Source organism: Protopterus annectens, chromosome 5.part0, assembly GCF_019279795.1.
Source record: "Protopterus annectens isolate FY-2018-M chromosome 5.part0, PAN1.0, whole genome shotgun sequence".
In the NCBI taxonomy this organism is placed as follows: Eukaryota; Metazoa; Chordata; order Ceratodontiformes; family Protopteridae; genus Protopterus; species Protopterus annectens.
In genome coordinates this window covers 1,625,074,821-1,625,097,158 of record NC_056735.1, presented here as the reverse complement: position 1 = coordinate 1,625,097,158, position 22,338 = coordinate 1,625,074,821, and the positions used below count along the sequence as shown (strand labels likewise).

Genomic DNA, 22,338 nt, shown 5'->3' with positions numbered 1-22,338 from the left:
AAGGAAAGGCTATTTCCAAACAGACAATCTCAAAATGGATAGCCCACTGCATACACTTTTGTTACTCATTTCATGGTAAAACTGTACCTACAAGCATCAGATCTCACTCCACAAGGGCCACAGCTACCTCTGCAGCTTTCCTCAGGGGGGTTCCTACCAAGGATATTTTGGAAGCAGCCACTTGGAGTTCTGTGAACACTTTCTCCAAGCACTATCACCTACCACTATACTCTAAATCTAGAGCGGGCTTTGCCACAGCAGTCTTGCAGGGCATCCTTGCTCCTCCTAGTTCCACCTAGTGCCTGCCACCCCTTTTTAGCTTTGGGATTCTACCCATCTTTTATGACTGCAGCTGTATGCACGATGAACATAGTACAGTTTTGTACCTACCATAAATGTAGATGTTCGAGTGCTAATACAGCTGCAGTCCAGGTTTCCCTCCCTCCTTCCCCTCTTGGGACAGGCCTAATGACAAACACCTCCTCATACAACCTGATTGGGGTATTCTTTTATGGTGTATTTGCTTGCAAACTACTGTTTTTTGATTATATTACATTGCATTTTTACATAAGTTTATGTTTTGCCTTCCTTCTGGGGGCACCTGACATCTGGGGCAAGAAAAACTGAAGAAAATGGCGTCGGCTGGTTCTTTTATACCCCTGCCGCATTGACGTTAGGGAAGAAGCGACGACATCCGACGCCGGACCTAGACTTTGGAATTCGGCCGACCGAGGACCTGCCTGACGGCAGGATAACCCATCTGTTATGACTGCAGCTGTATTAGCACTCGAACATCTACATTTATGGTAGGTACAAAACTGTACTTTCACAGTTATGAGAAGGATGAACTTCCCCGATGGACTGATCATTTTGCTGTAAGCAATGTATGCCTAGTCGACTACTAATCCTTTGAGGATATATATTCTAGATGGATGAGGCTTTTGCTATTTATGTTGAACCATTCACCAAAAGGTTCAGGATTGCTTCTTTTGCTGGTTATAATATGCATGGGAGAGTTTCAAATTCTCTCTCTATGCAGATGATTTGCAGATATAGCTTTCAAGCTGGAAGTTGATCTCTCAGATTTTTCTAAGAAGTCACTGTTTTTTGTATTTTGGTAGGATACAACGTAAACGTGGTGTGGAGCCACGGTGGTATGGCGGTAGCGTTGTTATCTCACAGCAAGAGGTTCTCCCATTCAATTCTTGGCGTGGCTTGGGAGTGCCTTCTGTGTGGAGTCTGCATGTCCTCTCCACGGTTGGGTAGCGTTCGAGACATGCGTGCGTAAATGGGCATGCCTTCGTTGAAGGTTGGCCGTCGAACTGGCACCTCGGCGTTTCGAAAAAATCTACTGCCAATCATTAGCGGACTTGAGTTCCGCTGTGGCAACCCCTTACCGGGAAAAAGCCGAAAAGACAAACAACAACAACAACGTAAACATGGTGAAGACCAGAACTTTGAAACTGGTTACTCTGAAGATCTGATTCAAACTTGCTTTTTTCTTGATTCAAACTTGCTTTTTTCTTGATTCAAACTTGCTTTTTTCTTGAGAAACCTAATTAAATTATATTGGTGTTTTTCAAACATGCGTTAAAAAGAATTTATTTAAGAACATATAAAGGATATTGGTGATAAAGCTAAACAGGTCTGTGATATCTGGAAAGGGTATGCTTTGAAATCCCACAGACAATATGAACAGTATCATTGTTTTGCTTTCTTTAGTTCTCTGTGACGATGACTTCAACTTTCATTACCACTTTGTGGTACATTATCAACTTCATCTGTGCAAAATATAAGCCTGGAATTTCCTGGCATTTATTAACACTATTGCCCACTGTTAGTGCTCTTAGCCTACCAGAGTTTGAGGTCTATGAAAGGATATCGTTATTAAGGTTACGGGAATAACCTTAAATCAAGGACTTTAGCCCACCTTAGAAGGCGGTATGGTTAGCCTGAGTGAGACGTCTGACAGGATCATATGCAGTTATTAGAACATGTAGCTCACAGTGAACTTGGGCTACTAGTCTAATAGTGAAAAGGTTTTTGAACAGCCCTTATCGGGCTGCATATATGTTGTCTTTGTTAATCGATTTAATCCACTGTGATCATCTAAATTGCTGGGGGGATGGAGAAGAGGGAGGGTGGTATCACTCCTGAAGAATTACCCACAACTGTGCTACTAGGCAAACTGGTTGATACAATGCAGGTGTCTAACTTGGGATACGTTTGTAAAGCAGTGTGAGAGTGGTTTGAGATCTGGGGTGGTATTTAGCAGGATTACTGATTCTCGTAATACCACTGAGAGGTATCACTTTAAGGTGAAAGACTAACCTACTAGAGTAATTAGTAGATGGGTCAGAACAACTACCTGACCCTCATAAAGGCTGCTTAGCATATTGTATGAAGCATTAAGGCATGTCAGGAAAAAGGCAGTGGCCTAGGAAAATTACCTAAATATCCAGATGAGTGGGGAGGTTTGTGTGAGGATGTTGAAAGCTCCTACATATGTGACCGCATGAAGGAAATTCAGACTCTTTGGTTTTCAGTGTCTTCAGGTTTTTCTGGATGCTAGTGGGGTTGCCAAATTGTTCCTTACTGTAATAATTTGCTGTTGGGCATGCATGGTGTAACATAAAGCAGTGGCACCCTATTTTTGAAATTGTAATAGCTTGAGTAAATTTACGCAGGAAATGCAGGACTGCCTTCATTATCTTTTTGCAGAGGGAGGGCAACTTATCTCTTAGAATTTTTCCCTACAGGGGGAACTTATTTATAACGGGAATAGGATCCCCTTGGTGGATTTTTTGTTAAACCTCTTTATTGAATTATTTATGACATAGGCAAAAGTACATACATATATGTAAAAGTAATCAATCCTTATTAAGTTCTCATTTACAAACTTTATACATCACTTGTTTTATATAACCTGTAATCTAAACAATGTTACAAAAATTATTCAGTTCCTGTCTTCTCTTAAGCACCATTCCTCTGCCAAAATGTTTTTATGCATGCGTTGTTCCCGCAGTTTCTATTTTTATATTTAATTTACTCAACTTTTTCTAAACAGCCCGCTTTTTTTTTTTTTTTTTTTTTTTTTTAACTCTGTTACATGTCAAGTTTAGTTGGTTTAGATTTTATTTTCCATCTCTAGTAATTGCTTTTTTGACCACCACCAGAATTAAACTTAACAAGGGCATTACTATGTCTAAGCAATTCAAATCCTGTATCCCAGCTCAAAAAAATAATTTCTTAAACTCATTTGCTCACCCAGTATTACTGACAGAGTACTCTATAGGGAATTTTTAAAGTCTGCCAACTCATTGCACTCCCAAAACATATGTTCCCAGTTAACTCTCTATTCCCTATGACACCTTCCAGTACCATCTACCTGAGGAAAAAAAGTCTTTGGAGTCTGCTTAGGGCATAAAAGTATCCATGCACACACTTCCAGGCAAAAATCCTAAATCTTCCAAACTATATTGCATATTTTGAAACCATGCATATGTCCTCCTCCTGTTTCTTTGTGAATTGCATAACTAATTTCGCTTCCCAATCTTTTCTGACCACTTCTGTTTGAATCCTATAGTTATACAATATTTTATATGCCCTACTAATTATCCCTTTTTAACAGCAGCTTTTGTTCTAGATTCAGTTAAAAACTCAACCAGTGCAGGCTTTTCATTTAGGATTTCCCTATCCCTTTCTCGTTGACTGTATTGTGATGTCAGTCCCTAATAGAGAAGGCAGTCTCTAGCCAGCAGTTAAAATGCTTCTTGGCCTCAACCCATTCTATTGCCTTTCCCCCATTAACTAATTATTTTCTCCCAATACCTGGGTTCATTTGCAAGCTACCTGCACTAAATTCCAACCCCCCTCTTTCTATTTCCTGTACCCCTGATTGCAGACATCCCCCTCTGCAGAATCTCCTTTCTCCATTCCTGTGTTTACTTGGTTGTTAATATACTTTTTCCTACTTTATGATTATAATTAAGTACTTGGGATCAACAGTTCAGAGTAATGGTGAGTGTGGAAGAGAGGTGAAGAAGAGAGTACAGGCAGGTTGGAGTGGGTGGAGAAGAGTGTCAGGAATGATTTGTCACAGATGAGTACCAGTAAGAGTGAAAGGGAAGGTCTACAAGAGGGTAGTGAGTCCAGCTATGTTATACGGGTTGGAGACAGTGGCATTGACAAAAAGGCAGGAGTCAGAGCTTGACGTGGCAGAGTTGAAGATGTTAAGATTTGCAATGGGTGTGACGAGGATGGACAGGATTAGGAATAAGTATATTAGAGGGTCAGCCCAGGTTGGAAGGTTTGGAGACAAAGCCAGAGAGGCAAGATTACATTGGTTTGGACATGTGCTGAGGAGGGATGCAGAGTATATTGGGAAAAAGATGCTAAGGATGATGCTGCCAGGTAACAGGAAAAGAGGAAGGCCTAAGATAAGGTTTATGGACGTGGTGAGAGAGGGCATGCAGGCGGTTGGTGTGACAGAGCAAGATGCAGAGGACAGGAAGAAATGGAAACAGTTGATCTGCTGTGGCGACCCCTAACGGGAGCAGCCGAAAGAAGATTACAATATTCTGCATGACTGTTCTCCTTAAGGATCTGCATCTAAAATCCCATTCTTAGTTCTTGAATTTTACCTACTTGATCATCTTTCCTTTCCACTTGGAATTATGGCTTTCTGCTCATGTTATGTATATCATCTTGAACTGTGTAGCCTTAAAATATTTGTTCAAATCAGGTAATCCTAAACCTTGGTCTGTTGGGAGGGTCAACTTATCCCATTTGACTGTTGCCTTCTTCCTGTCCTAAGTAAAATCATTCAACTCTTTAATTACTGTCCTTGAACTACTCCTCTGTTTGATAAAATGTCTGATCTGTATATACAACTAAAGGCGCTAAAAACAATTTTACTGCTTGTCTCTTGCTATCCATATCCATAGGCAAGAGCTTCTAGTTTCTCATTTTTTTTGTATTATCTGTTGTGTAGTCTCTTCCCACATATCCCTAGCTTCATTAACAAAGTCCTTTTCAATCCATACACAGAAATACTTCATTTTATCTTGCCCCTGTAAATAGGGGTATTGCTAGACCAGTTCATATGTGGGTACATAGTTTAAAACTAGAGCCTTTGTTTTGCTATCTTTCATTTTATATCACAGAAAAACCCTGAACTTTCTTAGCATATTCCACAGTACTGAAATGTCCTTTTCTGGTTAAATCAGGTGCAAATAAAAATAAAAAATCATCTGCAATAAAGCCAGCTTTTTTTGAACACCATACCGTGCGCCTCACAGCAAGAGGTTCTCCGGTTCGATCCTTGGCTGGGGTGCCTTCTGTGTGGAGTCTGCATGTCCTCCCTGTGGTCGTGTAGGTTTCCTCCGGGTGCTCCGGTTTCCTCCCACATCCCAAAGACATGCTGTAGGTGGATTGGACACTCCAAATTGGCCCTAGGTGTGAGTGTGTGCATGTGTGTGCCTTCTGTGGAAGGTTGGGTGCCGGGCTGACACCTCGACACTATAAAACTCCAATGCCAATCATGAGCGGACTGGTGATCCACTGTGGCGACCCCTAACTGGGAAAAGCCGAAAGAAGAAGAAGACCAATTATATAATTGAATTTCTGAGTCCTTTATTTTTTTTGCCAGTGGTCTTAAATTTAATGCAATTAACAAAGGAGAAAGAGGACACCCCTGCCTGGTTCCTCTGTTCAGACACAGCTTATCAGAGAGAACCTCTTCCAATTTGATTTTTCCCTCTGACTCCTCATTTATCCTTCTAATTAACCTTATTATTGTCTCAGGAAATGCAAACGCTTCCACCCCAGCTTACTCTGTCAAATGCTTTCCCTACAACAAGACCCACTAATAATAGTGCCATTTATTTGCTTTCTGCTTCCCTTCTGAGTCATCATTGTTGCGTATGTTCGCCTCCCCTCCACAAAACCACATTGGTCCATATCTATCACTTCTGGCATCACGTCTGCCATTCTTTTAGCCGTTATAGACATAACACTTTATAATCAGGGTTTAGAATTGAAATGGACCTATATGAAGTTGGATCAGATGAGTTTTTACTGTCTTTCGGTATTGTAGCCACCACAGATTTTTTTTTCCAGGATGTTGGTGCCTCTTCTCATTTTAAGATGCTATTAAAACCTTTCAGATTTTTATCATTCCTTCCCTCCTATGTTTTACAGGAATACCATCTGTTCCTGGAGAATGTCCTGTAGATTGGTTATACATCATAATTTTTATCTCATCTCCTATCTTAACTGTTAGTTATTGAGCCTCATCTACCGCTAACCTTAGCATATTTTAAGTCTTCCATAAATATTTCCATTTGTGCTTTTTCTTGGTTTCCCACTTTACTGCTTTATACAAATTTTCATAAAATTTCTGAAATGTCTGTAATACTGTTAAAGGATCTCTGCTTATTTTTCTTGTTATAGGGTCCCCAAGTCTGGCAGCAAACATTTCTACTTTCTGTTGCTTAAGTTGTTGTGCCAAAAGTTTTTGTGGTCTGATGTTATAATCAAAAAAACAGTTGCTTAACAACAGTCTTTCTAAACTCATGCATATTATCCTGTTATTTTTCTCTTAACACACTGCAATCGCACCTCCTCTTGTTGTCTGAGATTCCCCCTTTTTTAATAATTTAACCTTTGCCAGCCCCTCTAAATACTACTTTTGACTTCTTAACCAGATCTCTTTCTTTTATTTCTACCCTGTTTTTAAGCTCCCTTTTCATTTTGTCCCACTCATTAGCTATAACTCATGGAGTACTTTCCATCTTCCGTAATAACTTCTGGATAATTTCCACTACCCATTCCTTACATTTCTTCTCTTTTTAACAGGTCGGTCAGGAAGTGCCAGCATTTTATCTTTACTTCATTACCCTGCATTTTTATCTTGGTAATTATTGGTGCATGATCTGGAATAGTTATTGGATGTGCCAAAGTTCTCAATTAAATGCACATGTTGTTGTTGTGTCTTTCGGCTTTTCCCTGTCAGAGGTCGCCAAAGCGTAACTCCGGTCTGCTAATGATTGGCAGTAGACTTTTTACGTGCCGAGTTGCCGGCCCTGATGCACAACCTATTACGAAGGTACGCCCATTCACGCATGTCTCCACACAGAAGACTCTCTAGCTGAGAATCGAACAGGACAACGTCTTACTGTGAGGTGACAACGCTACCGCAGCACCACCACCGCAGTCTCAATTAAATGCACATATTTCTGTGAAATATAATTTCTCTCAAGGGTAGCCCAATTATTGTACCTTGTGGAATAATATGTAAATTCTCCAAGTTCTTGCTACTGAATTCATGTCTTTCATGCCAGATAGTTTCGTAAATTTCTTCAGAAATATACCCTCTTTTATTACATTTCTCTTCTAGGCTCCCCAAATACATCCTCATAATTGCAAATCAGATTCCAGCCCACCTAATATTCCCTCCTGAAAGATTATTTCTCCCACAGTTTTATTTAGCTCCATTATAGCAGTTTTAGGTGGAATATAAACACAAGCCAGTGTAATCCTTTTCACTTGCCAGTAGCCCCTTAGTACTACAAATCTGTCATCTTCTTTTCCTCTTCCATCACTATTTGAGCTTCTCTGGCAGTTAAGTACTCGTCTTTTCCTTTGTCCCAGATATTCTGCAGAATATCCATCTTGAAATCCTTTCTTTATCAAATTAACATTGGTCAGTTCATTCCAAATGTGTCTCCTATAACAATGCTATTGGCACTCTGCATTTCTTAATATAATTAAGAATTATTTCCTTTTTGCCTGTACTTTGTGAGACTTTTAACATCCCAAGATAATATGGAAAGAGTCGCCATTGTGGTGAGAAGGCATTATTCCCACCTATTGTATATGGCAGCTTTTTTAAATGTCCAATTCCAGCTTTTGTGATACATGCACCCATTTATGATCGGCAGGTTAATCCTTTGTACATTCTTTGTTAACATCAACAATGGAACTGTGTCATGCTTTACAAGACTTTTTGTTTTAATAAAAACCCTCAAGCAAGAAACTGAACACCCCCCAAACATCTGTGTAGCATATTAACTTAATGCAAACACACACAACTATGTACATTTTCAAAAAATATTTAACTCTCCTAATAGGAACATTTGTGCCAAATTTACAGCAGCTAACAAGGGCCTTAATTAACCTGAAATTGAGTTTATCCATGCTAAGATCCCTGTGCTTCTACTTACACTAGTTGGTGTCTGTTATTTTGAATCTTTATTCATTATCCCCCAGATATGAAAACTACTGGCATACTTTCAGAGAGCATTTACTTACAGCCATGAATAAACCAGTGTTCCGTCTTTATTGCTCTGTTATCAGCTTGCCTCCAAGGAAAAGAAAGAGAAAAACTGTAAAAGAAGTCCTCTGTTGCAGCCTGAAAGGCATGGTGAAACATTTATTGCTAAAGAAAATCTCTTCATTATATTCCGTGTTCTCATATGTACATACTTCCACTTAAAATTTGTTAATAGAGTTCACTAAGGGTCTTAATCCAGGCATTCATCCATGCAGAAGTAAGAGAAAATGTATCCGCTTTACATATATTATGATCTGTATACTTTCACACCCATCTCAATAAATCAGGATTATAGCCTCGTAACTTAAACATGCTTTTGGCTAGCTTTTATTTATTTATTTTTTTGCTCTTTAATGCCTACATTTCTTAATACCAAATAGAAAGAGAATATGGAAGAAGAAAGGCTTCTGTTTTCTTTAACTTTCCCATAAAAGAGCAACTAAAAATATTTTACAATAAAATCTGCAGTTTAAATTGGGAAAAGCTTTATAGGAATACTGTTAATAAAAAAAATTACTTGGTTACCTTTTTCCTTCCTCCTCCCTTCAGAGTCCTTCCAAAAAATGGCATGAAGTAATGCAAGTGCCTTTCAGTTTCAGATAAGTGTAACAAAGTCCACAAAGTCCACTCTTTCTGCTTATTCTTTTCATACAGCTGTGTTTCACAAATGTGGTTGATATTTTTGCAGTCTAACATTTATTCACTAATTTCCACGTCTCTGGTCTTCCCATTCAACTCCATCTCTCAAATCCAGATTCTGGTTCAATTTTTCAGTGCTCCAGATTCTTCTGGTCAGCTCCTGTGCTCTTTTCTGTCTCTCGAGCATTTTTATTTGGAAAAATAGAAAAGGTTTTACTGGCAAAATCTCTCCATGTGCTTTATTCTCAGATGAATGAGAAGCAAAATCCCCTTCTTCTTGATGGCTCATTTTTTGTTGGACAAACTTTTGTATCTCCTTCTTAACTTGTTCTATATCAAAGAATAACTTTGACCATCAAGGAAAAAAATATTCTGGAAACAGCTGGGTACAGCAGCTTGATTCTCACACCTGCTACTCAGTGTTTCCTGATTACATTTGTTTCTCCTCTGCCTGGCGTGCAGTGAATAATCCTTTTCCACTAACATTCTATTGTCTCCAATTTTAAATACTTTGCCCTTTTTTCACAGTTTTGTCAAGATCAAGTGATTCTGCTGATAGGTTTGTATCTTCATTAGTAAAGTTCTTGGCTACTTTCTCATGGACATATTTGGAGCATACACATAGTGTGCCCTTTCAATTAACAGTTCCTGATGTGGAATACCATTCCAGTTGCTTATTTCTTCCTTCATAAAATTAATGGAGTCGGTTCCTTCTATTTTCTGTTATACAGCAGAAAATCTCAGATTTTCCCCTGTGTTCTGTCCCCTTAACTCTACCATTTTTTGAAATATCTCTTCTTGAGCAGTCTCATACTTGGCCAGCTTTTTCTGTATTTCAAGTCTGATTTTTGCAGTTTTATCAGCTCATCTGAATATCTGTTCACAGCATCTTCCATTTTGTCAGCCTTTTTTTATTTTATGGAATATACTACTTCAGTGTTTTATTTATTTTAATCTGCTCCAAGCACACTTGACATATTTTTCCAATGGATTACTGGAAGCGATGTATTTCACTAAAGCTGGGGTTTAAACTGCTTTTTCTGAAGAACTGCAGGATTCTTTCCAGTCCGTCTTCTCTTTCTGGCTCTCTCAGTTTTTTTCTTTGCAGGCATGCAGGGAGTGTACTTACTACCCAGTAACTGTATTTTACTCATGCTTACAGTGCCACTGGTTGTCATACCTCAACATCTTAACGTGAGAGATCTGGACTAAGGTAAAAATGATGGGAGGACAGAGTCTCAAAAACAGGGACAGATTTTAAATAGTGCTCTTATAAACTTAAAGTTGCTAAAAATAGTTTTTGCATTATGCATTTTCTGAAAGATAGGAAAGTCTGAAATTCAGATGTCTGTTATTAGTTAGTGAAATAAATCCTCAATGATTTTCTAGAAAACCACAAAATTTAGAGAAACAGATAAAACGCACAAATCTGGATATCCTGTGAAAATCTGGACAATTGAGGGCTATTCTGGTTGTTGTCTCTATGTTTCTGGTTTCACACTGAGACAGCTGAATTTAACCTGTTGGCCAATTTGCATCCATCTTAGACAGTCTACCCCTGGTGGATTCTTGATCTGTTGGTGGTGGTGGAAGTGAAGGTGATTACTTGGAAGTGGAAAAACAAGGGTCTTCTGATTTTGGAGTTTGTCTCTCAGTGCGTGAAGTAAATCCGTTTGAGCTGAGGACAGGGGAGTCTGATTAAAAAACTGCAGAAATGAGATGTCTAGTGGCAGCAGTTTCCATTTCGGGGTAGATATTTACAACAGGTTGAGGCAGTGGGTGGTTCCATCCTTTAGAAGATACTGATGGTGCAATGATGTGTTGCGTACTGCTGCACTGGTCCCAGTGGTATACAGCCTCTTCATAAATCCATCTAGAAAGAGTTTAATGCCTGTTATTTTTAAAGACTGAGTCTCAAAACAACAAAAAATAGTGTTAATGAAAAATATATAATGGAAAAAAGTTTGAGTGATTTTGGTCTCAAATAGAGATTTCATTAGATGATTCACACTAAATCAGCACTTTATATAAAATTTGAAACAAAATCACTTGATAAAAAAGGACCAATAAAATTCTCATATGAAACTTTAAAACCACATTAGAAGTAAAGTATGGTGTATATTGTGGCTATTATTGACTAAAACAAAAACTTTTCGATTTTATGATGTGTGATGTGATAAAAAAAATCCTTTTTTTTTGCACCAAGAATATTAAATGCTCCAGATTTTTACAGTTAGTGTGTTGTTCTTACATGGAAACACCCACAGACTGTGTGTGGCAGTATAAACAGCACAGGCATTAAATGTAAAATGACCAGAGGACAGAAGGACTTGTCACAGATCATCACATATACATAAGAACAGTTGCTAATTATACTATATAAACAGTTAATATGGGAGCATCTTGCACCATTGCATATCTTCACCACTTATTGGGTCTGACCGTAAAGCATTCTACTTTGAAATAAAACTTGAACCAGAGATCCCTCACACACAAGATATCTTTTTGAAAATTTAAGTCAAAACTACCTCCTCCTAAGTGATAACATTGACAAGCTTCAAATCCCCACCAAACCCAGTTAACTCCACTGAATACAAAGAAATATATGCAACCGCACTATTCCAGCATGTAAAAACAATTGCATCTTATAGGAACAAATGCAGCTAAACCCCAGTTACAGAGCCCACTTGGTGGAACCATAATATCAGCAAGCTTTAAAATAAAAGGAAAAGAATTTTGACCAGAAGTAAGAAAAGTAATTCCCAGAATGTTAGTGCCCTTGTCACTGAAATAAACAACTCGGGAGCTTTTATTCCACCAAAGCCAAGTTTGAGACTAAAATAAATAGCAAACCGACAATCGCAAGGCATTTTTTAGTTATGTTAGCCAACTCAAAAACACAACACAGCAATGCTTTGAGTTGGTTGTAAATGTTTTTTATTTATTTTTATTTCGCATTTGTTAACCGGGTTGGTCCAACTGAGCACAGGCCCATTTTCAGTGGAGACCCAAGGAGGAAAGCTCCAAAGAAAAAAAACAATTTTAATTTGCAGTAAACAGGTTTCACAAAAAGTAACATACAGTTTCACTGTGTATATATACATAGTAGCATTACACAATTGTGTATGAAAAAGAAAAATGAAACATAAGAATGCACAAGTAATTATAATGTTATAAGCATGATACATACATACAGATGTTATAGTTCAGTAGCATTGTCTAAACAGAGCAGAACCAGAAAGCTTACTGCTCAAAAGTGGGAGAGAGAAATAATAGAAAAGAATTGGGTAGGGTCCTGGCAGGGGCATAACCATGTTTTCCTTGAGAAAGTTTCTTAGTTCTTTTTTTAAAGCTGCTAGTTTGGGTAATGCTGCGTAAATTTTCAGGGAGGTTGTTCCAGGATTTTGTTAATGGAGGATTTATATAAAAGATTGCCAGTGTTCATTTTGGACCTATAAGTTTGAAGAAGGATGTTGTTATTACTGCGTAAGGGATGGGAAGGGGGTGAGGTAGGTGACTAGACTGGAGAGAGAGCAGTGGGCTTATTGAGAAGCAAGTGGGTTATATGGAGTTGAGTTAATTTGAGATGATGTGGAAATTCAGTCCAGTTTAGCTTATTGAGAGCAAGGCATTGGTGGGTGGAATTACTAAGTTAGCAACAAGTTTTGTGATTTTATTGCAAGTGTGTTCCAGTCTGGAGAAAAGGCAGGCTTAAAGGTTAGTAAGAACTGGGGCTCCGTAGAGGAGGCTAGGAAGTAGATAGGCTTGGGCTGGGGCGAGTCTGGAATCAGAGCATAGAATTTTTTTATTGCAATGTAGGAGACCAGTTTTTTTATTAGTTTTCTTAATCTATTGCTGGATGTGTAAGTCAAATTGTCATCAGTTGTCATTTCTAGTAATTTTGTGAGTTTCAACATTAATTATGGTTTTATTTAGGGAAGAGATGCAGAACGAGAGCTTAAGGTGATCACTGGCTTTGGGGAGAAAGAGACGTTTTGTTTTTTTAGGATTCAAAATAAGCTGATTTTCATTTAGTCAGCTTTCAACTGAAAGAAAAGATTATTTAAGTGTCTGGAGTTGTGAGATTGAGTTTGAGGATGTGATCTGGGTAGAGTTGTTTGTGTATTCTATGAGGGTAGAGTGGGTAGTGGAAGAATGGCGGTCATTGGTAAAGATGTTACATTGAAGGGATCACAGGACAGAGCTCTGTGGTACTCCAGTGTGTTCGGGTAGAAAAGTAGAGCAAGAAGACTGCCATTTGACTGATTGTAGTCTGTCTGTGAGATAGCTGGAGAACCAAGAGAGAGTTCAGGTGGACAGATTTAAGTTGGCTAGTTTGGTTAGTAGTTTAGAGTGTGACACCATGTTAAATGCTTTCGAATGGTCTAAGAACAGACATGAGACAAGTTTATCTCTAGCTTCAGCAATAGTGTGAGTAAAAGAAGGGCTGTAGATGTACTGTGGTATGGTCGAAATCCATGTTAGGGAGGAATCAGGAGGTTATTGTGGATGAAGAGTTTCAGTATGTGGTTATGTATGCATTTTTCGAGAATTTTGGATAGTGGGGAAAGTATAGCTATGGGTCTGTAATTAGAGGGGTCATTGGAGTTGCCATCTTTGTGAAGGGGAATCACTTAGGACTTCCAGGTACAGTAGCTTCTTTACTAGATCTATTAATAAGTATTGAGACTGGGTAGGCAATAGTGTTAGCTGCATGTTGCCTACAATGAGGCTGAAGATATAGCAAACCTACTGGCTGATAAATTTATTTCTAACTTTATCCCTCTCTCCTTTCCATCTGACCTTCAAGATATACCTGAAACTGTCCTAGCTGTCATGCAAGACCAAGTCCTAAAAGTGCTATCAGAAACAAAAATACTTTATTGATGGCTCCTGACAATATTCCTGGAAGCACAATTTAGCCACACCCAACAACCCAGCCTCCATACAGGTTTTATACCAAGTGAATGGGGAACAGCTGATGTCCTTTATTTGCGTAAGGATGGACCTTCCACAGATTCATAAGTCTACCAGCCTCTTATGCAAAACCATAGAAAGACCCTAGGGAACCTCCAAACACTAGATCCATTTCAGTTTAGGTTAGTCAAGGGCAGGCCATGCTTAACCTGGTGCATTTTTTGAAAATGTTGCCAAATCAGTGGATTAAGGTGAAATGGTACACATAGGATACCTTGACCTGGCCAAAGCTTTTGACAGAATTCCCACTCAGGTATAGTAGAAAAGCTAAATAATCCCCTTTGTCACCCACCAGATTGCCAACTGGCTCAGAGATAGGATTCAGATAAACAAAATAGAAGAAGTTATTTCCACAGAGAGACCAGTCACTGGTGGAGTCCCCCAGGGTTTGGGCATCTATTTTTCTGAAGTAAAACCCAGTACCAAAGGGCTCTGGCTGACTAAGTTTGCAGATGACTTAATCTAGGAGCAGCCATTGAATCATCAAATGACTAGCCATCCTGCAAGAAGGTTTGTCTCAAATAAATGGTGTCAGAATCATGGTCTGAAACTAAATGTCAAAAATGCATTATTGCATGCTTTGTGAAGTCTTGTACCCCAAGGAACTACCACATTGATGATACACCCCTAAGAGTTGACCCACTTGTTCTGGATTTGGGAACTTGTGTGGTTAATTATGTAACTTTTGACCAACATATGTCTATTGTTGGACTTCCAAGATAGCTGCACATTGAGTAACAGCTTAAATTTAGCTCTCCCAGTGTGAAAACAGAAACTCAGATGAGAGGGCCAATAAACTCATTCTTCAGGTAAATTGCAGTAAATGACTAGTTAGTGCACTACCTGGATGCCTGCAGAAAAGAAATGCAGAGAACCTAAAAGAAAATTGGTCACAAAAGGTGAGGAAAAAACTTTGACGGATAAGAATTCTGCAGCTGTTCAGCAAAAAGGAGTGCAAGTTCCAGCTCTGGTGCAAGACATGACTTCCAGTAACCTAGAGAAGAAAATAAGTCAAATGTACTTGGACCTGATTAAAATAAATGAAACACTGATTGAGTATATCAACTCAAATAACAAAAGACTGGAAGAAGCTTTAAACAGATATTAAGATGAGGTGATAAAACTGCCGTAATCAGAGGTTGAAATCAAGAAAAGGCTAGCTAAATATGACACTGCTCAAAAAGAGATGTTTCAAAAAGTAATAGAATTAGAGGACAGAGCACATAGGGAAAACCTGAGATTTTTTGCTGTACCAGAGAAGCTGGAAGGAACAGACTGTATTAATTTTATGAAAGCACAAATAAGCAACTAGACTGGTATGTCACATCAGGAGTTGTTAATTGAAAGGGCACATTGTGTGCATGCTCCAAACTTGGCCATGAGAAAGCAACCCAGACCTTCAATAATAAAGTTGCAATCCTACCAGCAGAAAGAGTTGATTCTGACAAAACTGTGGCAGAAGGGCAAAGTACTAAAAGTGGGAGACGGTGTGTGGAACACGATTACTCACTCTACAACAGGCAGAAGAGGAAATTTATTCTTTTAATCAGAGGTTGTTGAGAAGCAGATGTGAGATTCAAACTGCTGTACACAACTATCTTCCTGGAGAGACAAAATAGTTTTTGATGTTAGGGAGGAAATACAAAAGTATGTCCAACGAAAAGTGAGCTGTGAAACAGGAGATTCTGCTTGTTGTTCCTCTGATAATAAAGACCACAGAGACAGTATGCCAGTGAAACATTTTCCAGTGTTTCAATAGAAAATGCTTGAGTGATGCAAAAAAGCACAAGAGTTGACTAGAAGAACTGAGAGTATGTTGGAAATGAAGCAGAGACTGAATTTGGGAGATGGAGATAAACAAGAATAAAACCAACAACTCAGAAACTGACACATAAATGTGAGATTACAAAGCATTAATTATATTTGTGAAACATGATAGAACAAGAAAACCTGAAAGTATTGGACTTTTTTGACTTTGTTAAACTTGTAGGGAGCTCTAAAGCGTATGCCCTACTTGATGTCATTTATGTTAGAAAGGACACTTAGGAGAAGAGGAGGGAGAGAGTTAACTGTAATTAAAACAAAGATGTGTTCTTAACAGTATTTTTATAATCATGATATAATCTACATGCTATAAAGTAAAGTATTCCGAGTTATGTTCAAATGTAATTGAGATACTAAAGTAAACCGCTGCCCCCCCCCCCCCTTTTCTCTTTCCTTGTTCAGTTTTAAGAAATCTAGGCACTTCAGTGTAAAAAAAGAAGTTTGATCAAAAAAGAATGAAACAATAAAAATGGTGCTTTTTCTCATTCTTGCATAGGGGAATGAATGGATTAGGGCCCTTGGCCTGATCTAGCAACAAGTTGTAAGCAAAATTAAGTAAATAAAAACATTGAATGTAATGAAGATTTCCTCTAGCAAATAAATGCGTGTTGAAGCAATTCTGTATCTGGTTGTCATGTCTCCATGGAGACAATCTGATAAAGACTGATAAAAACAGAATACCTTTCTTTCACTGGCTTTCATTCAGTGGCTAGGATTTAATGTTTTCTGAAAGCATTCAAATGTTTTCCCAATCTGGGAGAGCAAACTGAAATGTAAACCAGCAGCCAGACCACCACGGCAACTCGCATAAAAACTTAAACTTTAATTCTCGCAAACAGCAGTAAAACAGGTAAAAGTGCACAACAGAATAAGCACTTTTGGAAAATAATTCCTTCTTCAGCTCAAATTATGTAATCACATAATCACGTCCCAGAAATTATAAAACTCCATCTAGCCTGTCAGAAAACAAGAACGAGAACTCCTCCTTTAACTTCCCATCAGGCCTCAGTGCAGCTTACACCCTCTGAGGATCAGTTTTAAAGGTATTCATCAAATCTCCACCTCTAGTATTAACATGCCGGGCATCCATCACCATAAAACGAAAGCCACGATTCCTAAAATTTTGTACATGTTCAGATAATGCAGTATGTTTCACCTCCCTCCCAATATCACTTAAATACAGAAGGATATGTTCCTTCAGCAGTCTGTTGCTTTTACCAACATAAAATGAAGGGCAATGGGTATGTTTAGCAGCATAGACTAGATTCTTAGTGGTACAAGTTGCATAGTCTATGTAACCATAAGATTTGCCAGTAGTCGGATGTATAAATATATTGCTGCTGTCAATATACAAGCAATCTTTACAGTGTTTGCATGGAAAAGTTCCCTTTTTAGAATTAATAAAAGGCATAATACTCATCATTGTTAATGGCTTATGATGTAGCATCTTCAAGTTGGAGTTCCTCCTAAAACAAAATTGTGGGTTGTCACCAATAGTCTCCTTAATTTGTGTGTCAGCCATAAGAAGTTTCCAGTTGTTCTTAATGATACCACATATATGGCTTGTGTCAGTACTACAAGTCAAATTAACTCTAAGTGATGGTCTTTCATTATTAATCGGGGAGGTTCCACAAGTAGTGGTGGCAAAATACCAAGGTCTGCCTTTACCACTCCTGTGTCAACGAACCTCTGTCATGGTATGCACAAGTTCTAAATGTTTATATCCACAAGACATAAGATCCAACTGCATCTTCTATATTTTGTCATTAAAGACATCATTATCCATGCAAAGCCTTGAGACCCTCAAAAACCGATTCATCATAACATTGGAAAAATGTGGTGGGAGAGCAAGAAAGATAAGACAGAACCAGACAGCACTTGGTAGAAGCACATGCATGGTACACACTTCTGAGTGTGTGGCTGTCAGATTGGGACAATTGTTCCTATTAGGAGGGTACTTCATTATTTGAAGATGTACATAGTTTTGTGTTTAATGTTAAGTTAAAAAGTTTTATAGGTGCATTTGGAGTTTATTTGTGTTTTTTGTTTGTAGCCTTTCAATAAAACAAAACTTTTGTAGGATGTGACATAGGCTCAAATGGATATGACAGGAAACCGCTATATAAAAGATAAACCTGCCAAATATTGGTGTGTGCATGTACACAAAAGCTGGTACTAGATACTTAACAAAAAGCTGTTACACATGAAAGGTGGTAATAACTTTTTAATATAATGATGCTTTCTATATTTTATTTATTTATGTATTTATTTAACATTTGTTGACCGGGAAAGTCCGACTAGGTTCCACAGAGCCTGTTTTCACCGGAGGCCTGGGGAGAGATGCTCCAGATGCATGTCATTAGAATTATATTATCTTTAGAGTGCAATAGTTATAGTACGGGGGGGGCACGGTTGGAAAGAACTCAGTATGTGAATTTGATAAAGAAAGGTTTTCAGGATGGTTATTCAGTGGAATACCTGGGACAAAGGGAAAGAGGAGTACTCGTACTAATTGCAAGAAGAGCTCCAATAGTGATATATGAGAATAAAAAAAGATAATGGTAGGTTTGTAGTATGAAGGGGCTACTGGCAAGGGAGGAGGATTAATACTGGCATGTATTTATATTCCACGTAAAAACTGCTATAATGGAGCTTAAAATTGTGGGAGAAATAATCAGCTTTCAGCAAGGAATATTGCTTATAGGTGGGGACTGGAATTTGATTTGCAGTAGGGAAAATGTAACAAAGGAGGGTAGAATTTTGAAGAAATTTATGAAAATATTTGGCATGGCAGATGTGAATTCAGTAGTAGGAGTTTACATGTTGTTCTCCAAAGTACAAAAACTGGGCTAGGCTAGGCAGAACCTGCATTCACAGGAACATGTGCATTTAATTGAAAGTTTTGATACTCATCCAATAACTATTTTAGGCCATGTGCCAATGATAACTAAAAAATGCTGGGTAATGAATTAAAAATGAGCCACTTGTGCTTTCCAACCTATCTGTTGAGAGGAATTTAAGGAATGGGTAGTGGAAATTATTCAGGATTTATTATAGAAGATAGACATTTCTTCTGAAAATATAGCTAGGGAGTGGGATAAAATTAAAGTGGAGTTTAAAAGTAGGGTGGAAGTATTTGAGGGATATGGTTAAGTATAAATAATTATTTAGAAGGACTAACATGTTAAAGTATTGCAGAATAGGGGGATTTGAATGAGCTATGTAATATTTGACTGACTATGACTGGATAGATTATAAGTGATGTATAGTGTTTGCAACTAAAATTGTCCATATGGTTTTTGATGTTTAATGTTTGCTACTAAAATTCAGTACAGTTTTTCATTTATATAAATGCATTATTGCCTATGTCATACTTGATAATTTAGTAAAGATGTTTTTTGTTTAAAATGTTTATTGTTGTAAGAGAGTCCCTCTATATTGCACAGCTTGTAAACAAAGGGGATTCTGTCTAGATCTAGGGATGCCATTGTCCCCCTTTACTCAGCTCAATTAACCGGGGCTTCTCTACGGTAGGCATCCTTTGGCATAGGACTAGAGAGGTTCTGCTTTAATCCAAGGTAAAAAAAAGCAAGAAAATAAGTATATTTTGTGATTTATCTGCACTTTCTGAATTGTATTATCAAATTATTGCATTTTCTGTCTTTTTTTTTTTTTTTTACTGTTTGTGACTGCTTCATTCTCTGCACTTGATTTGCACTGTACTGATACCTAGGTAGCATAGACTAAATTCAGATCTGCTGAATGTAGCCTGTTATTGATGTGCTTGAGCAGTAAACCAGCCATATTACAATAAGAAGGGCTGTCCTGCACCCTTGTGGCAGAAGAGCGTAGATCCAGCCTTGTCTGAGCTGGGGCTTGCTAGATGAATGTTCATTATGTGCTTTCTTATTGGTAGTTTAAGTCTTTAATTTTCCCTGTATTCTGTGCAGTGACTGAGACATGATTCAAGGCCACAGATAGCATCCCAGCTGTGTAAGGCTCCAATGCCTGTCGCACGTTCAGACCTCGGAATGAGTATGAAAGAATCAAAGGTGGAGGTCTGGCTGTCTTCATTAAAGCCCAAGTACACCTCAAGACTAGTCAAACAGTATGACTGTCTTGAACTACTCCACGCCCAATTAACTGTAGGTGAAATGCCCTACCACATCATAGGTTCCCCCTCCACCATGACCCATAAAAAGTACCCTGCCTACCTGGACCTATTGGAGTCACTCACCATGCGGCTGAACACCTTAGTCATGGGAGATTTCAACTGTCCTTCCATCGACTGGGTGTTATACATGACCAAAAACACGCTTGCACAGAGGTTCCTGGATTTTATCTGTTCCAGCGCATTTGTATTGACAGTCTGCAGCAGCACAAGGGGCTCAAATGTCCTAGACATAGTACTCATAAACATGGGGGGTGTCACTGCACTCCCCCAAAAGGGTGCCCTCCCTGGTAAAGTCAGACCATAAATCAGTCTCATTTGAAGTCACTGTTGGACCTGACACCCCCACAGGAGCAAAAAAAAAAAAAACTAAAAAAAAAAACATTTCAAAAGCAAACTACAGCCTACTAACCTATGGTATAAAAATGTTTGTACTCCCCATGCAATCACAGACAACAATGTCTCCTATCCAGAGGTGTACACAAATTCCCTGTATAAACAACTGTTTAGTCTTGGCTGTATCTGGCCACCCTGGTGGACCTCTGGTATAAATAGGTTGTATAACAAGAGGAAAAAAATGATGTCCAAGAGCAAGAGAGAACTTAGCACTGGAAGAATTCCCTCCATAGTTTGAATAAGCAAATCAGAAATCTTGTAAAGGTTCAAAGGCTAATTACATAATTAAAATAGCATCCTTAGATAAGGATAATCATAAGGCATTATTTAACTATGCCTGAAGTCTAAAAGGGGATGCCCAGCTATGTGCCAAACTTGGTAGTAGGTGGTACCACTTATAGTATTTCAGAGGAAATGGAAATTGCCTACCTGCTGGCTGACAGATTTGGTACAAACCTCACCCCTCTGTTGCCACCACCCATATCCCAAAGCATTCCTGATACCAGTTCTCTGCCTAATATCTCTAGAGATCAGGTCATATCTGTTCTCTCCAAGCACAAAAACACTGCCTCAGTGGGACCAGATAACATTCCAGGTTGCTTGCTAAATCTAACAGGACCTAGTGGACCCACTTAGTGTTCTGTTTAACCATAGCCTGAGAACTGGCTTTGTTCCAGCAGAGGGGAGAACAGTGACAGTGATCCCCTTGTACAAGGGGGGGGGCATCAACCGACCCTGGGAACTGTAGACCCATAAGTCTAACCAGCCTTATCTGCAAGGCCATGTCAGGAATCATCATGGACTTTCTCAACAAGGGCATAGGCGACCTTCAAACTCTAGACCCAATCCAGTTTGGCTTTAGGGGGTAGATCATGCTTATTGAACCTGTTAACTTTCTTTGAGAAAGTCACCAAAGCTCTGGATGAAGGTAAGACTGTGCATACCACCTACCTTGACCTAGCCAAGGCTTTTGAAACAATCCCCTACTCAGGTACCATTGAGGAACTCTCCCAGCTCAGGGTTAAGCCGTATGTCACTAGATAGGTAGCAAATTGGATCACCAATAACTAGTAGATCAGTCACCAGTGGTGTACCTAAAAGGATCTGTGCTGGGCCCTTTACTGTTTGGAATCTATTTCTTGGAAGTCCAGGCTAAAGTAGATGGCCTTTATCTTACCATGTTTTTCTGACGATTGTAAATTGGGTGCAATCACGGAGTCCCTTAACAATGTTGACAATATTATAGGAGGGGCTAACACAGACAAATGATTGGTGCCAAAGCCATGGTCGAAAACTTAAACAAAATAAGTACATTATTATCTCCTTTGGTAAAGTGGAATTCCCTGCTAATTACTGCATAGACAGCACTCCCTAAGTTCAAACCCAGTGGTGCAAGATCTGGGAACACAGGTAGATAGCAAACTTTGACCATGAAGTTTCCACAGTGGTAAGTAAAGCCTTCTGCATTGCACATTTCATAAGTAAGGGTATCATAACCAGGTTTTAGGATGTTACAACTCCACTGTACTTGACCCTCATTAAATCATTAATAGAGTACAATGCTCCATTTTGCATGTACCTCACCAGACACCTGCAGCAGCTGGAGAGACCACAGAGGTTTCTCACCAGGAAAATACAGGGCCTCAAAACTATGACTTACGCTGACAGACTGAAAGCCCTGTCACTGTACTCTGTATCGTATAGGCTACTAACAGGCGACTTGTGACTGACATACAGAGCAGTCTTGGACCCTGCCCTGATGGAAACGCTGCTCATCCGCAAGTCAAATTGTACTCTTTTAAAAATGTAGTCCTCTGTTTAAAACAGCTGTAACTTTGTAAACTTGCTTAGTCTTTCTGTAACCTAAGGTTGCACCTTTTAATGAGGTCTGATGTGCACTGTGCATAAATTCTGCTGACAAAAATGTCTAAAGTAAATGTAAGAACTCATCCATGAGCAGTGTAGGTAGCTTCTGATGGCAAACAAGAGTACATTG

General features: G+C 38.8%; 1 protein-coding gene across 7 annotated transcripts in view; it reads left to right on the top strand.

The window, feature by feature from the left end:
* Positions 1-22,338, top strand: part of TIAM1 (TIAM Rac1 associated GEF 1) — a 2,502,716-nt gene that overhangs the window by 1,938,080 nt on the left and 542,298 nt on the right. The gene's annotated exons all lie outside the window — the stretch shown is intronic.